The sequence below is a fragment of the Capricornis sumatraensis genome, chromosome 8, assembly GCF_032405125.1.
Source record: "Capricornis sumatraensis isolate serow.1 chromosome 8, serow.2, whole genome shotgun sequence".
In the NCBI taxonomy this organism is placed as follows: domain Eukaryota; kingdom Metazoa; phylum Chordata; class Mammalia; order Artiodactyla; family Bovidae; genus Capricornis; species Capricornis sumatraensis.
Window position 1 is genome coordinate 27,034,657 of NC_091076.1, and position 14,567 is coordinate 27,049,223.

At 38.6% G+C, this 14,567-nt stretch overlaps 1 protein-coding gene and 1 pseudogene across 1 annotated transcript in view; both read left to right on the forward strand.

Moving 5' to 3' along the window:
* The window catches only part of NELL1 (neural EGFL like 1), a 999,502-nt gene that overhangs the window by 660,119 nt on the left and 324,816 nt on the right, over nucleotides 1-14,567 (forward strand). The gene's annotated exons all lie outside the window — the stretch shown is intronic.
* On the forward strand, nucleotides 9,773-10,888 carry LOC138082729 (isocitrate dehydrogenase [NAD] subunit gamma, mitochondrial pseudogene; annotated as a pseudogene).

The window sequence follows — 14,567 nt, forward strand, 5'->3', positions numbered from 1 at the left end:
TAACGCTTCTTCAAATGAGGGCTTCTGTAGCCAATTTGATATTGTACAGTCTGTATCCCCTTTTGGAAAACTAGGAGGACATTTCTGGATTATTTTAAGTCTGGCCATCCATGTCCTCTCTGACAACTATGCATCTGTCAGCTCTTCTGTGGTTATTAAATAGTGATGGAATGACAGGTGAGAAATTGTGTTAATTGTACATTGGAGAAAATGCGGCAGATTGACTCTCTGCATTGATCTTTTTAGAAAATTACTGATAAAACAACACTCAAAATCAGTAGTCTGTAGGAAAACATGAAATGGATATTAAGAGTTTGCTTAAAGAGTGTGTGTGGGGGGTTGGGTAGGGAGTGGGTATGTATTTTAAAATTCTGCTTTCATTAAGACAAAGCTTTGCTATAAAGTAGTCTTGTGCGTTGAAAAATTTTTTTTAAATTTTAAAATCTTTAATTCTTACATGTGTTCCCAAACATGAACCCCCCTCCCACCTCCCTCCCCATAACATCTCTGTGGGTCATCCCCATGCACCAGCCCCAAGCATGCTGTATCCTGAAAATTTACTGTCTCTTTTTAAGCGCATGTTTTCCTTTTTAAAGGGATATCTCTCAAAACCTTTTACTTTTTATTTCAAAAATCATGAATGTTTCTTTCCTGCCTTCAGGGCGTCATAAAATTTCTTAGGCTTGTCATTCAAGGTTCTCTACCCTCTGACCCCAATTTACTTTCCCCATTTGTCTGTCCCTGTTTTCCTCCATAAACCTTTCCTTTCAGCTGAATGGCAATGCTTAGTGTACCCTACAGGCCTTTCTATTTGGCCTCCATCCCTGAAATCCTCTCTTGCCTCTGTACTTTTCTGCTGCTAGCCCTTTCAGATGTGACTGAAGAACTTTCACTTGCGATCCCTGCCCATATATGTTGACAATCCACCTTGTGCGCTTTCATGTCCCAGCTGGGTCATTCAAGAATCATTTAGCATCAACTTTCAGTTCATAGTGTACCTCCATTCACCCCATTTAACTCTGTCTAGAATGTAAACTCCTTGAAGGTAACAGATTTTATATTTGTTTCATAGAATTTCTTTCTTCCAACATTAAAAGATCCATTTATGCATTTATTGCTTGTTCCTATATGTATCTATCTGTGTATCTATCCATTTATCATTCATGTGTTTTCTGCTGTCTACGCCCCCTGGAATATAAATTCAAGAAAAAGTCACTGAAAAATTGTGACGGTTACAGATAGTATGTGGCAATTTGGCTCTGAAGCCCATGCTCACAGTCACCAGTCTATACAGTATTATGGTGATGGTCAGTAACCCTTGCAAAAAATGCTTTGCCCAACCTAGAAAGAGTATTAGAAACCAGAGACATTACTTTGCCAACAAAGTTCTGTGTATTCAAGGCTATGGTTTTTCCAGTAGTCATGTATGGATGTGAGAGCTGGACCATAAAGAAAGCTGAGCTCTGAAGAATTGATGCTTTTGAACTGTGGTGTTGGAGAAGACTCTTGAGAGTCCCTTGGACTGCAAGGAGATCCAAGCAGTCCATCCTAAAGGAAATCAGTCCTGAATATTCATTGGAAGAACTGATGCTGAAGCTGACGCTCCAATACTTTGGCCAGCAGGTGAGAAGAACTGACTTATTGGAAAGACCCTGATGCTGGGAAAGATTGAAGGCGAAAGGAGTGGGAGAGGATAAGATGGTTAGATGGCATCACTGACTCGAAGGACATGAGTTTGAGCAAACTCCTGGAGTTGGTGAAGGACAGGGAAGCCTGGCGTGCTGCAGTCCATGGGGTCACAAAGAGTTGGACACAACTGAGCGACTGAACTGACTGACTGATAACGACCCCAACATCCTTCTACTTTTACTTCACCTCTTAAAGGATATTGACACTGATGATGATTCCTTCTTTGAGTGTTATTCTTGTCTTCACTAATATCTTTTCTCTGTTCTCCCTTTCCCCCAACAATTCACTTCTTTATTGCTCTCATGGTTCAAAGATAGATGGTCCTCAGTTTCGTCTTCATAATTTTCTGTGTTTTGTCTGCAATCATTTTTCTAGTCTAGTACTTCTTGACCTTGGTGACATATGACACATTACAGTGTCACAATCAGCCATGACATACATCAAAACCACTCACATATTCAGAAGCATTGAGTTATAAGCTCAATGGACATGAGTTTGAACAACTCTAGGAGATTGTAAAGGACAGGGAAGCTTGGCATGCTGCAGTCCATGGGGTCACAAACAGTTGGACTGGGCTTAGCGACTAAACAGCAACAATAAGCTCCTGTGAATCATTTACATTTTTAAGTAATTGGACTCACCTCAATGTTACCATTATAAGGATGTCATATTCACTCATTTGCATTTTAATGGTGGGTGCCTCTTTTTTTTGGGAAGGATAGAATCAGGGTTAGCTGGAAGTTAATTGCTCATAATTTATAGTCTATTTTATGGTTGCTGAAAATATCCAGGAACTGTGGTTATTGATGTGGCATTGATAGAGCAATTTTGAAATACTATAATTTGTTATCTGTGGATGTATGCTTATATTTGATTCCTTGATTTTACCCTTGAACATATTTGGAAGAAGGAAGAGAAATGAAGAAAGCATGCATGTTTATCCACATACAACAGAATTGAGGAGGCTCTAGCTACGGTTTTCCAGTCAAAGGCAATGTGATTATCTAAAGAATATGTGCAATCATACTATTTATACTAATATCATGAATAAGCATAAATATTATGTTATACATTTAAAGTATGAAATATGGATTATTTTTATTAGTACATGCTTACTTTTAAAAATATTACCTGTAGAGGTTGAATGGGATCTTTAAAAAATAATTTTATGTAGTTTTTATATTAGATTAGCCATATATATTTTTCCCTCCATAAAGTTATATTTGAGATCAGTAAATCGATGACTTTACTAATCATTTGCAGGTAAAATACTTTTGTAAATATGAGCTGTAAAAACAGTTTGAGAAATCTGTGCTTTATTTGGCCAGCTGCTTTTGTTCGTATGCATGTGTATTTGCTTTTCATTACAATCTGGGTATACGCCTGGGAATATGTCTCATATGAATGCCATTCATCATCTGTCGTGGCAGAAGCAAAGTTGAAAACCTCTGCTGGAGGCTATTTTGTATACTTCTGTGTAGTGAACTCTCTCCCACAAGTTGATGCCTCCTGAATTTCTGCCATTACCCACAATCCTTTCTCTGGAACTTCAGAGTCATTTATTAAGCCACCCACAGGGCATCTTTAAGTGGATGTCTTACAGCTCCCCAAACGTGTCATGTCTGAAACTGAACTCATTTTCTATCTTATTCCCCCAACCCAACTGCTCTTTATTCAGTGTGGTACATTTTCACTGATTATATTATCATTCACCCAGTTCATTTAGAACATTAAGAATAAGATTCCATGTCTCCAAGGTCGATAGCCTAGTCCTGTTTATCTTCTAAATATCTCTGAAAGCATTTCTATCCTTCCTCAGTGCCTTCATCTTAGTACAACTGCTCATCACTTTATACTAGAACTATTTCAATAGCCCAGTGGTTCTCAAATTTCAGCATGCATCAGAAGCATTAAAATACAAATTGTTGCATTCCCTACTGCAGACTTCAGATTCAGTATTTCGAGGGATAGTTCTAAGAGATTGCATTCCTTACCCAGTCAGTGTGGGCCTGATGCATCTGTGTTGGGGATCACTTTGATAACCATTGTCATGACCTGTTAATTGGCCTTCCTGCCACCAGGTTAGTCAACTTACTAATTATTCTCCAAATTGCGTCCAATTTGGTATGATTTTTAAATGTAAATTGTATTATCCCCCGCCCCCCAAACCTTTTTACTATCTCTGCATCACACTTGACAGTAGCCTTAGTTGAACTCTTAGCACTCAGTATGTGAAACATGGCACTTATTATTTTTATACCTGCACAGAATATATTATAATTTTGTCCCATTGAGGCTAAGAGCTTTCTCTAATGTCCAGGGATGTTTGTAGGTTAATCTGGCCATTAAAATTTCAACTACTATCCACTTTATACTCCTAGTCACAAGGCTTCCTTCCTTCTTTATCCATACTTTTAAAAGATTTATGTCCTTTCCAGGGATGAGAAGAGGATTGGGGTGTATACTTATATAATAAGGGTGGCCCATTGGTAGAAAAGAAAATTGTGTAGTTGGGTCTGAGTTATTTTTCTGCGAGTGTTCTCTCCTGGTATTATCCTCTGCCCCAGCCTAAGGCACTGGTGGTGGACACCTGTTATCCATCTTATGTGCAATACTAAGTGACAAACAGGTATCTAGATGGCCCCTCCTCTATTGCCATTTAATATCAGTTTTCAGAAAGGAGCAGTATTGCTCCTTTCCTTTATTCCCGGCAACCTCTAAGCACACCACATGCTGACCTGGACTTGTCCAGACCTTGTGAGGATATAAATGCAGATCCTTGCTGCTCAAAGAATGATAAGGGGCCAGCGGAATCCAGAATACACACACTGAATTAGAATGTAAATTTCAATGAGATCCTAGGCTGATCAAGTTTGAGAAGCTCTGGCCTCTCTTGGACACCTAAAAATATTCACATCTCCTGTTGCCATTCTCTGTTCTTTCATAGTAGGTGAATTTGTAGAATCTATGTTAGCCAGTTTCTTCATCCATAAAATGGGAACTATAATGCTTACGTTGGTGATTTATAATGATGTATAAAATTATTCAGCACAGTACTTTAGATGTGGCAGGCAATCTATAGTAGTAGCCATCATTAAGTCCACATCTCTCATCTTCTTGACTTGGAAGTCTTCATAATTGGGTCACCTACTTCCCCAAACAAATACTAATCTACATCAGGGGTGTTGATGCCTGAAAATTAAATGAGAATGGGACTTTAAATGGTTTAGAATTAAATATATGTGTAATTTTCAATTAAATTGCATAAATGGTTCAGTTTTGGGAAGCTAAGAGTTTCCCTGCCTTCCAGAGTTGAGTGGTTGATTTATAGAAATATCAGATATTAATGCTTGTAGCTCTGATCTGGAAGAATATATTAAAAGACACTCTGTATCACAGTGAGAAGGGAAACACAAATAAAAACCATAGAGAGATACTACCAAAACCTATTAGAATAACTAAAATTAGAAGTACAATAATACCAAGTGTTGGTGAAGTTGTAAAGCTGTAATTCTCTTACACTGGTGGGGATATAAAATAATACAACCATTTTAGAAAAGTGTTCAGCAGTTTCTTACAAAGTTAACAAGAATAAAAGGGATAAACTCTAGCCATCATAAAATCAGTAAAGATGTGGTTGAACTCAACACCACCACCACCAACTGGGTATAATTAACATCTATAGACTCTTTCATCCAACAACAGCAGAATACACATTCGTCTGAAGTTCTCATGGAACATTCACCGAGACAGACCACATTTTGGACCATAGGACACACCTTAACTAATCCAAAGAAACTGAAATCATACAATGTATTTACTCAGCCCACAGTATAAGTAAAAACAAATAATAGAAAAAGAGCTCAAAAAATCCCCAGATAAATGAGAAAAAAACAACACATTTCTAAGTAACATAAGGGTCAAATTCAAAGACTCAATTTTTTAAAAAAAAATTTTGAGCAAGATGAAAATGAAAACACAACTTAAGAAAATTTGTGAGATTGGTGAAAGCAGTGGTTCTGGAGAAGTACATATTAATGAATGCATATAACGGAAAGGAAGAAGCATTTAGAAAGTAATCCAACTTCCGCCTTTGTTGTTGTTTAGTCACTAAGTTGTGTCCCACTCTTTGCAGTCCCATGGACTATAGCCTGCCGGGCCCCTCTGTCCATGGGATTTCCCAGGCAAGAATACTGGAGTGCGTTGCCATTTCCTTCTCCAGGGGATCTTCCCGACCCAGAGACTGAAACCATGTCTCCTGAATTACAGGTGGATTCTTTACTGCTGAGCCACCAGGAAGCCCAATTTCCACCTTAGGAACCTAGAAAAAGAAGAGAAAATTAAATCTAAAGTAAGCGGAGGAAAAGAAATATTAAGAATTTGAGCAGAAAGCCATGAAATTGAAAAGAAAAAATTAATATATAAATTCAACAAAATAAAAAAATGATTCTCTGAAAAGATCAGTGAAATTGATAAATGTCAAGCTAATTAAGGGAAAAAAAGGACACAAATTACTACTTTCAGAAAAGAGTGGTTATCTCACTACAGATACTTTGGACATTAAAAAGATAATAAAAGAATACTATTAACAACTTTTTTTCTCACAAATTTTTTATAATCTAAATGAAAGGTAGTAATTCCCTGAAAGACCCATGTTGCCAAAACTTGCAGACAAAGAAACAGATAATCTGAATACATCTATATGTAGATTTAAAATTGACTCAACAAATTAATAACCTTCCAAACAGAAATTTCCAGGCCCAGATGTATTCACTGATGAATTCTACCAAATGCTTAAAGAAGAAATTATACCAATTTTCTACAATATCTTTCAGAGGATAGAAGCAAAAGGAATATTTTATAACTCATTCTATGAGGCCAGAATTACCCTGATTACAAAGCCAGACAAAGACATTACAAGAAAGGAAAGCTGCAGACCTATATCTATCATGATCATAGATGCAAAATTCTCAGCAAAATACTAACAAATTGAACCCAGCAATGTGTAAAAAAATTACACACCACAATCAAGGGATATTTATCCCAGATAAACAGGGTTGTTTCAACATTCAAAAAATTACCTAATGTAATTCATCACTTCAACAGGCTAAAAAATAAAAATGATCCTATCAATAGATGTAGAAAACCATTTGACAAAACTCAACACCCATTCATTATAAAAAGCTCTCAGTAAGTTAGAAGTAGAGGAAAACTGCATCAACGTGATAAAGAATGTTGTTGTAGTTTAGTCGCTAAGTCGTGTCTAACTCTTGGGACCCTATGGACTATAGCCTGCCAGGCTCCCCTGTTCATGGGATTTCCCAGGCAAGAATACTAGAGTGGGTTGCCATTTACTTCTCTAGGGCAACTTCCCAACCCAGGATCGAACCTGTGTCTTTTGCATTGCAGGCAGATTCTTTATCACTGAGCCACCGGGGAAGCCCTATGATAGAGAATACTTAAAAGTATTCTACAACTAATACCATAGTTTGTAATGAGAAACAGAGTTTTCCCACTAAGATCAGGTCCAAGGCAAGGATGTCCCCTTTTACTACTCCTTTTAAATAGTATCCTGGAATTTCTAGCTAATATAATGGACAAGAAAAGGAGAGAAAAATATATACAGATTGAAAAAGAAAAAAACTGTCTTTGTTTTCAGATGACAAGCTCATCAAGAAACCCTGAAAGAATAAATTAAAAAAAAACAAAAACCAAAAAACTCCTGGAACTCATAAGTGATTACAGAAAGATTGCAGGTTACTGGGTTAATATACCGAAGTCATTTGTGTTCTTATACACCAGTTTTCAACTAAAACTATAATATCATTTACTTAAGCATTTCCAGAAATGAAATACTTTGGTATAAACCTAACAATGTGTATATAAGGAAAACTATGAAACTCTGATGAATAAAATCAAATAAGTACTAATAAATTGAGAAACATTCCATATTCATGGATGGAAGGACAATATTGTTAAGTTTTCAAGATATCAAATATAGATTCAATACAAACTTAATGAAAATACCAGGGAGCTATTTTGTAAATATTGACAAACTGATTCCAAAACTTGTATTTAAAGTGAAGACCCGGAACAGCCAGCACACTATTGAAGAACAAAGCTGGAGGACTGACAGCCCTCGACTTCAAGACTTCCTGTGAAGCTTCACCAGTCAGAACACGGTGGTGCTGGCAGAAGGATGGATGAATAAGTCAGTGGAAGATAATAGAGAGCCCAGAAACAGACCCATATAAATAGTTAACTGATCTTTGGAAAAGGAGCAAATGCAGCATGATGGGTAGTCTTTTCAACAAGTGATGCTGAAACAATTGGACATTACATATGCAAAAAATTAATCTAGACACGGGCTTCGAACCTTTTACAAAAAATTAACTTAAAATGAATTGTAGATTTCTATGTAAGATGTAGTACTACAAAACTCTAGGGAAAGTTTAGATGACCTTGGGTATGGCAATGGTTTTTTTAAATACAATACCAAAGGCAGGATCAAAAAAAGAAATGCTAAACTAGACTTCACCAAAATTAAAAGCTTCTGGTCTGCAGAGAGACTTTATCAAGAGAATGAGAAGGCAAGTCACAGATTGGGATAAATTACTTGTAAAAGGCACATATGATAAAGAAATGTTTTCCAAAATATACAAAGAAGTCTTAAAATTTAACAATAAGAAGACAAACAACTCGATTTTAAAAATTGGCAGAAACCTTAAGAGAGATATACAGGTGGCAAATAAACATGAAAAGATGTTCCACGTCATATATCATCAGAGAAATGAAAATTAAAATGAGATACCACTATATAACTGTTAGAATGGCCAAAATCCCAAACACCAAATGCTGGCAAGGATGTGAAACAACTGGTATTCTCATTGCTTGTGGGAATGCAAAATGGTACAGTCATTTGAAAGACAGTTTGGCAGTTTCTGATAAAACTGATTATACTTTTACCATAGGAGTCAGCAATTCAGCTCCTTGTTATTCACCCAAATGAGCTGAAAACTTATGTCCAAAAAAATTCACACATGGATGTGTATAGTAGCTTTGTTCATCCTTGAGAAAAGTTGGGAATAACCAAAATGTGCTTCCATAGATGAATAAACTGTGATACATCTAGACAATGGCATTTTCAGTGCAAAACAATGCATTACAGAGCCATGAAAAAACACGGAGGGAACAGTGCATTTTACTTAGTCAAAGAAGCCAATCTGAAAAAAGGCTGCATATTGTATGATTCCAAATATATGGCATTCTGGGAAGTGCAAAATCGTTGAGACTGGAAAGAGATTGACGGTTACCAGTGTTTGTGGAGAAGGAGAGATGAAGGAGCGAAACAGAATTTTTAGGACACGAAACTGTGTATAAGCCTACAATGATGATACACGCCATACCTTTGTCTACATTCAGAATGTACAACATGAAGAGTGACCCCTAAATTTAAACAATGGATTTTAGGTGATAGCGATGTGTCAGTGTAGGTCCATCAGTTGTAACAGATGTGTAAGATCTTTTTTAAAAATTTTATTTATTTTTTAATTGAAGGATAATTGCTTTATGGAATTTTCTTGTTTTCTGCCAAACCTCAACATGAATCAGCCATAGGTATAGGAAATCTTTGCATAGGAAATATTCATATGAGAAATCTGTGTATCTGCCATTCAGTTTTTCTGTGAACCTAAAAGTGTTATAAAATATCAAGTCTATTTTTAAGTGTATCACACAGATACGTTGAATGTGCCTAATGAATTTTTTTGTGTGTGTGTGAGGTCGCTCAGTTGTGTCCACCTCTTTGCGACCCCGTGGACTGTAGCTCACCAGGCTCCTCCATCGATGGGATTATCCAACTCCAAAGTATATTTTCTACTCTATAACACATCGCATCTCCTCGTAACTAGTACTCGCAGTCTCTCGCTGCAGTAAAATGTCTGTCAAAAATAGAACACGTAGGAGAAAACTGTGACCTAAGCAAGAATTGTGGATCTAGAATTCTACCAAAAGAATCTAGTTTAAAGCAAGAGGAAAAGCACATGTTTTTACATAAATTAAACTAAATGTCCATTTAAAGATCATGGCACTCAAGATGCTGACATCTGCCAGGCACTCTGTGAAGGCCATGTTCCCACCAACTATTCTAGGCCATTCTTGGGAGATTTTCCTTGGCAATGAGACCTCACTGAGGAGCTTCTCTTTTAAATACAACATTGTCCCAGCAGCCGTGTATGACGGATGGCACACGGTGACTGTGATGCCTGGGGATGGCATCGGGCCTGAACTGCACGTCAAGAATGTGTCCAGACATGCGTGTGTGCCCAGGGACTTTGAGGAAGTGGAGATTACCTCCACTTCTAGTGAAGAGGATGTGTACAATGCCCTCATGGCAATCCAGTGAAACCACGTGACCTTGAAGGGCAGCTTTGAAACTGACTACAACCTGCCACCATCTCACAAATCCCGAAACTGTGTGTTTTGCAGGACTCTAGATCTCTGTGCCAACGTCATCCATTTTGAGAGTCGGCCACGGGTGGAAACCAGACACAAGAACATAGACATCTTAGTTGTTCGGGACAACACAGAGGGTGAATACAGCAACCTGGAGCGTGAGAGCATGAACAGAGTGGTAGAAAGCCTAAAGATCATTACTGAGGCCAAGTGTTTGCGCTTTGCTGAATATGCTTTCCAGCTGGCCCATCGGACAGCCATGCACAAGGCCAACACCATGAGACTGAGAGATTGTCTCTTCCTCCGGTGCTGTAGGGAGGTGGCATCCCACTATCCCCACTCTCCTCTGAGGTCATGATTGTGGATAACACCCCCATGCAGCTGGTATCCTGGCCCCAGCAGTTTGATGTCATGGTGATGCCCAGTCTCTGTGGCAACATTTCGATAATGTCTGCACAGGGTTGGTTGGGGGAGCAGGCCTTGTGCCAGTTGCCAACTATAGCCACATATATGCAGTGTTTGAAACAGCTGCGAGCCAGTCGGGAAGACTATAGCCAGTAACGTGACTGACTTTACTGCCGCACCGCTGGCAGGTTGCATTAGGCTGGATTACCTCAAGCTCCATTTCTATGCCACCTCCATTCATACTGCAGTCTTGGCATCCATGGAGAACAAGGACATCCAAACTCCAGACATTGGAGGCCAGGGTACCACATCGGATGCCATGCAAAATATCATAGGATGACATCCGTGTTGCCAGTTAAATGGTTAGTGCCTTGGAGGCTGAACTGTCCTCCAAATTCCTTCCTGTCCCACACCTTACGTTACCTTTGCCTTTACTCTCCCCAGTCACAAAGCCCAGCCAGCTTGGCGGATGTGGACTCTTGAATAAGCTAGCTTCTATTCTAGCTCAGAAGAGGTAGGGGGAAAGAATCAAGTCTGAGTTTTTGTTTGTTTGTTTGTTTTGTTTCCTTTTAATACCAGAAACATCACTTGTTTAAATTAGCCATGCCTATTGTGCTGTATATGTAGTGAGGAATTATCCTCTATTTTAATCTGCAATTCACACTTCTCTATGAGATGATACACTGAATAGATCAGAGTTGTTTGTAGAGTCCCGGACTTTTCCAGAACCTGGCACACTGATTTTTCTCTTATCTAGGTCATTAAAATTCTGCAGACCAACCTGCAGAGGAGTCTGGCTTCTCTCTAGAGGTTGTTAATGAGTTAATTATTGCAATAAAAGTTGCCTATAAAATATATGTTGTCATTTTAATAATAAGGTACTATAAAGCTGGGCAGCGCAGAATGCCTCTACTCCCTCCTAGATTTCCCATCTGTTTTCCTGGTCTGGTTTAGGTGAGAAAAGGGAGTTTTTGCTGGTGTAATTTTTCACACACGGACATCTCTGAGCACCATAGGTCTCCTGCAAAGGGGCCTCTTGAATTCCTTCTTTGAGCCTCTAAGCTCATGAGTTTAGACATTAAATTCCCAGTTAACAGGCACTGGGCCCACAACTCTCTACTATATAAACAGAACCATGTACTGTAAACTCCATGTGCACTGCCTTACAATCTTCCATGGTTTACTTCCTTTTAATCTCTCTTTCAAAGAATGTACATAAGCAAATGAAAAACACTGAGCTCATTTAAGTGTTTACTGTCATCTTATTATATTTTATTTACAGTAACTCTAAGGGCATAGGTGGGAGAAACACAAAAATGATAATTTTATTAGTGCTGGGAAATATTTATTACTCAAATGAGAAATAAAAGCAACAATTATAAAAATTTACGTATTTTTATCAGCAGGAATAGATTGCTCTTAGAAGTAAGATTGAGAAAAACAGTAAATCCTTAATAATATTTTGAAAACCTCTGTATCTCAGCTGTAGCTCTTGGATCCCGTCATGGTTCATGGAGCACAAGTTAAAGACATTGGTCTGAGAGCTGAAAAAGTCTTAGTTTCCAAAAGGCTCAGACTTATCATATCGCCTTGATATCACCTATCCTTGTTATGTGTAAAGTCAGGGCTCAGAACGTGGAAAATCAAACACTAGTTTGAGAGGATTTAATCTGAGGAGGAAATGACTACCTTGAACCCTATCTAGAAATCTTTGTTGAAGAACAAAGCAAGCAGGAATGAGTCAATTATAAAATAATCATGGTAGTCCTTTATTGGGCGCTGGAAATATCATTGGCCAGTGCTGCCACTGGCCCCCATGGTGCCTTCCTCTGCATTGAAACCAAAGGCATGGTTTGATGAGTAGAAAAGGGATGGATTTGGGGGTGAAGTCTCCCTACCTCCAATGCTAAATGAATCCATACTACTTTAACTCACTCTGTTCCCTGTTCTCTCATGGATGTGAAATTTATTCACGACCAGTCCAACTGCAGACAGTAGCCCAGATATTGGATTTTATTTGACAATGGGAGTTTATGCTGATAGGTGCATTCGAACTGGAAGTTTCCTTTTCTGTTAAAGATGATTGTTTCCAAAATCTTCCCACAGTTTTGGACCAGGCTGCTATTAGTATACCATAGTGGAATTTTCCCATTTGTCAGTTTGAGATTTTCTTTCCACTGAGCTATGAACATCTTTAGGGCACATACTATGTATTCCTTTTCCTGTCCTCTGTGTCCCATAGCATAATGACTTATATATATATAATAAGTAATATATGTTTATTGAATCAATAAAAATGAATGATATGGTTGATACTACCTAATATTTCTTATATGTAAAGTAAAATAATAACTGTGCCCACCTCATAGACTTATTGGGAAAATAGAGCAAGAAAACACGCATAAAGCTGGTAGCACTCTGCCTGTCCAATGGAAAGTGCTTGATGAAGGTTAGAAATTATTACATTCATTAATATCCATTATATAACAGTCAAAAAGCTACTTCAGAGGAAAACTGGGAAAATAATATTCATTCATTACTGTCTTTGGAACTTACTGGACAAGTTGCTTTACTTATTATTATGGGTTTGTAACTGAACTGATTTTCACGGAGAAGGAAATGGCAACCCACTCCAGTATTCTTGCCTGGAAAATGCTATGGACAGAGGAGCCTGGTGGGCTACAGTCCTTGGGGTCACAAAAAGTCAGACACGACTTAGTGGCTAAGCAACAACAAGAACTGACTTTCAACTAGAGTCGCAAACCATATCAGCTTATTTATCAAGGCCCCTTGTCTCTCTCCTTTATTTCTTGAATCCAACCGTCCCTCTTCTTTCTCACTGATACCTCATTTCTCATTAGCTTTTCTCATCTTTGGGAACTTCCCAATCTCTGTTCCTTCTCCACTTTGTGTCTTGCCTGTAGCTTAGACCCCACAAATCTATTCTGACAGTGCACTCAAACCTGAACTTTCTGAAAGGGAAGTAGAATCATGTCCTACTTAACACTTCACATTCAACCTGTTCCCTTTGACCTTGAGATAAAGTCAGCTGAGCACAGCATGAAGGACCTTCCGTGTTCTGGTCGCTGCTTCCTTCTCCAGGCTCACCATTTCTACTCCCTCTCCCATCCCAGTAATAATACAGTGTAGCTGCTGCTGCTAAGTCTCTTCAGTCATGTCCGACTCTGTGTGACCCCATGGACTGTAGCCCACCAGGCTCCTCCATCCATGGGATTTTCCAGGCAAGAGTACTGGAGTGGGGTGCCATCGCCTTCTCCAATACAGTGTAGCACAAGCGTGCAAACAGAGCTCATTGTCATAATGCAGCCTTTCTAGTTCAAGCCTTTGCATGTGGTCTTGGCTCTTCACCCCTTCAGGAGATGATCTGCTTGTCATTGTGCTCATGCTCATTCGTGTCCGACTCTGTGCGACCCCATGGAGTGTAGTCCACCAGGCTCCTCCATCCATGGGATTATCCTGGCAAGAATATTGGAGTGGGTTGCCATTTCCTCCTCCATGGGATATTCCTGACCCAGGGGTCAAACTGTGTCTCCTGCCTTGGCAGATGGATTCTTCACCACTGAGCCATTTGGGAAGCCTGTCTCCTAGTATAATGTATAGGAAAGTTTAATGTTTTTTGAACACTTAATCTATGTTAGGTACTCTCCTAAATGGTTTACATGCATTAACTTATTTAATCCTCACATGAGCCAATTATATTTACAAAGAACCTGAAGCTTAAAAGAGGTAACTGATCTGTTTGAGGTCAATCAGAATGTAAATAGTGGAATCAGAGTTAAAATCAAGCCAGTGATGCCAGTGGAGTCTTAACCACTAAATTGCTTTTACTATTACTAAATTGCTTCCCCAAATTTTAGGTGATTTAGATAGCCCGGGATGAAAAAATGAAAATATCCTGATAATCAGGGTAATAGTGCTTGAATCAAGCATCAGATACTGAATGAACATGGTCAGTGAAGTAGTCAAAGTAATTTGTGGTAATAACAGATAACAATAGA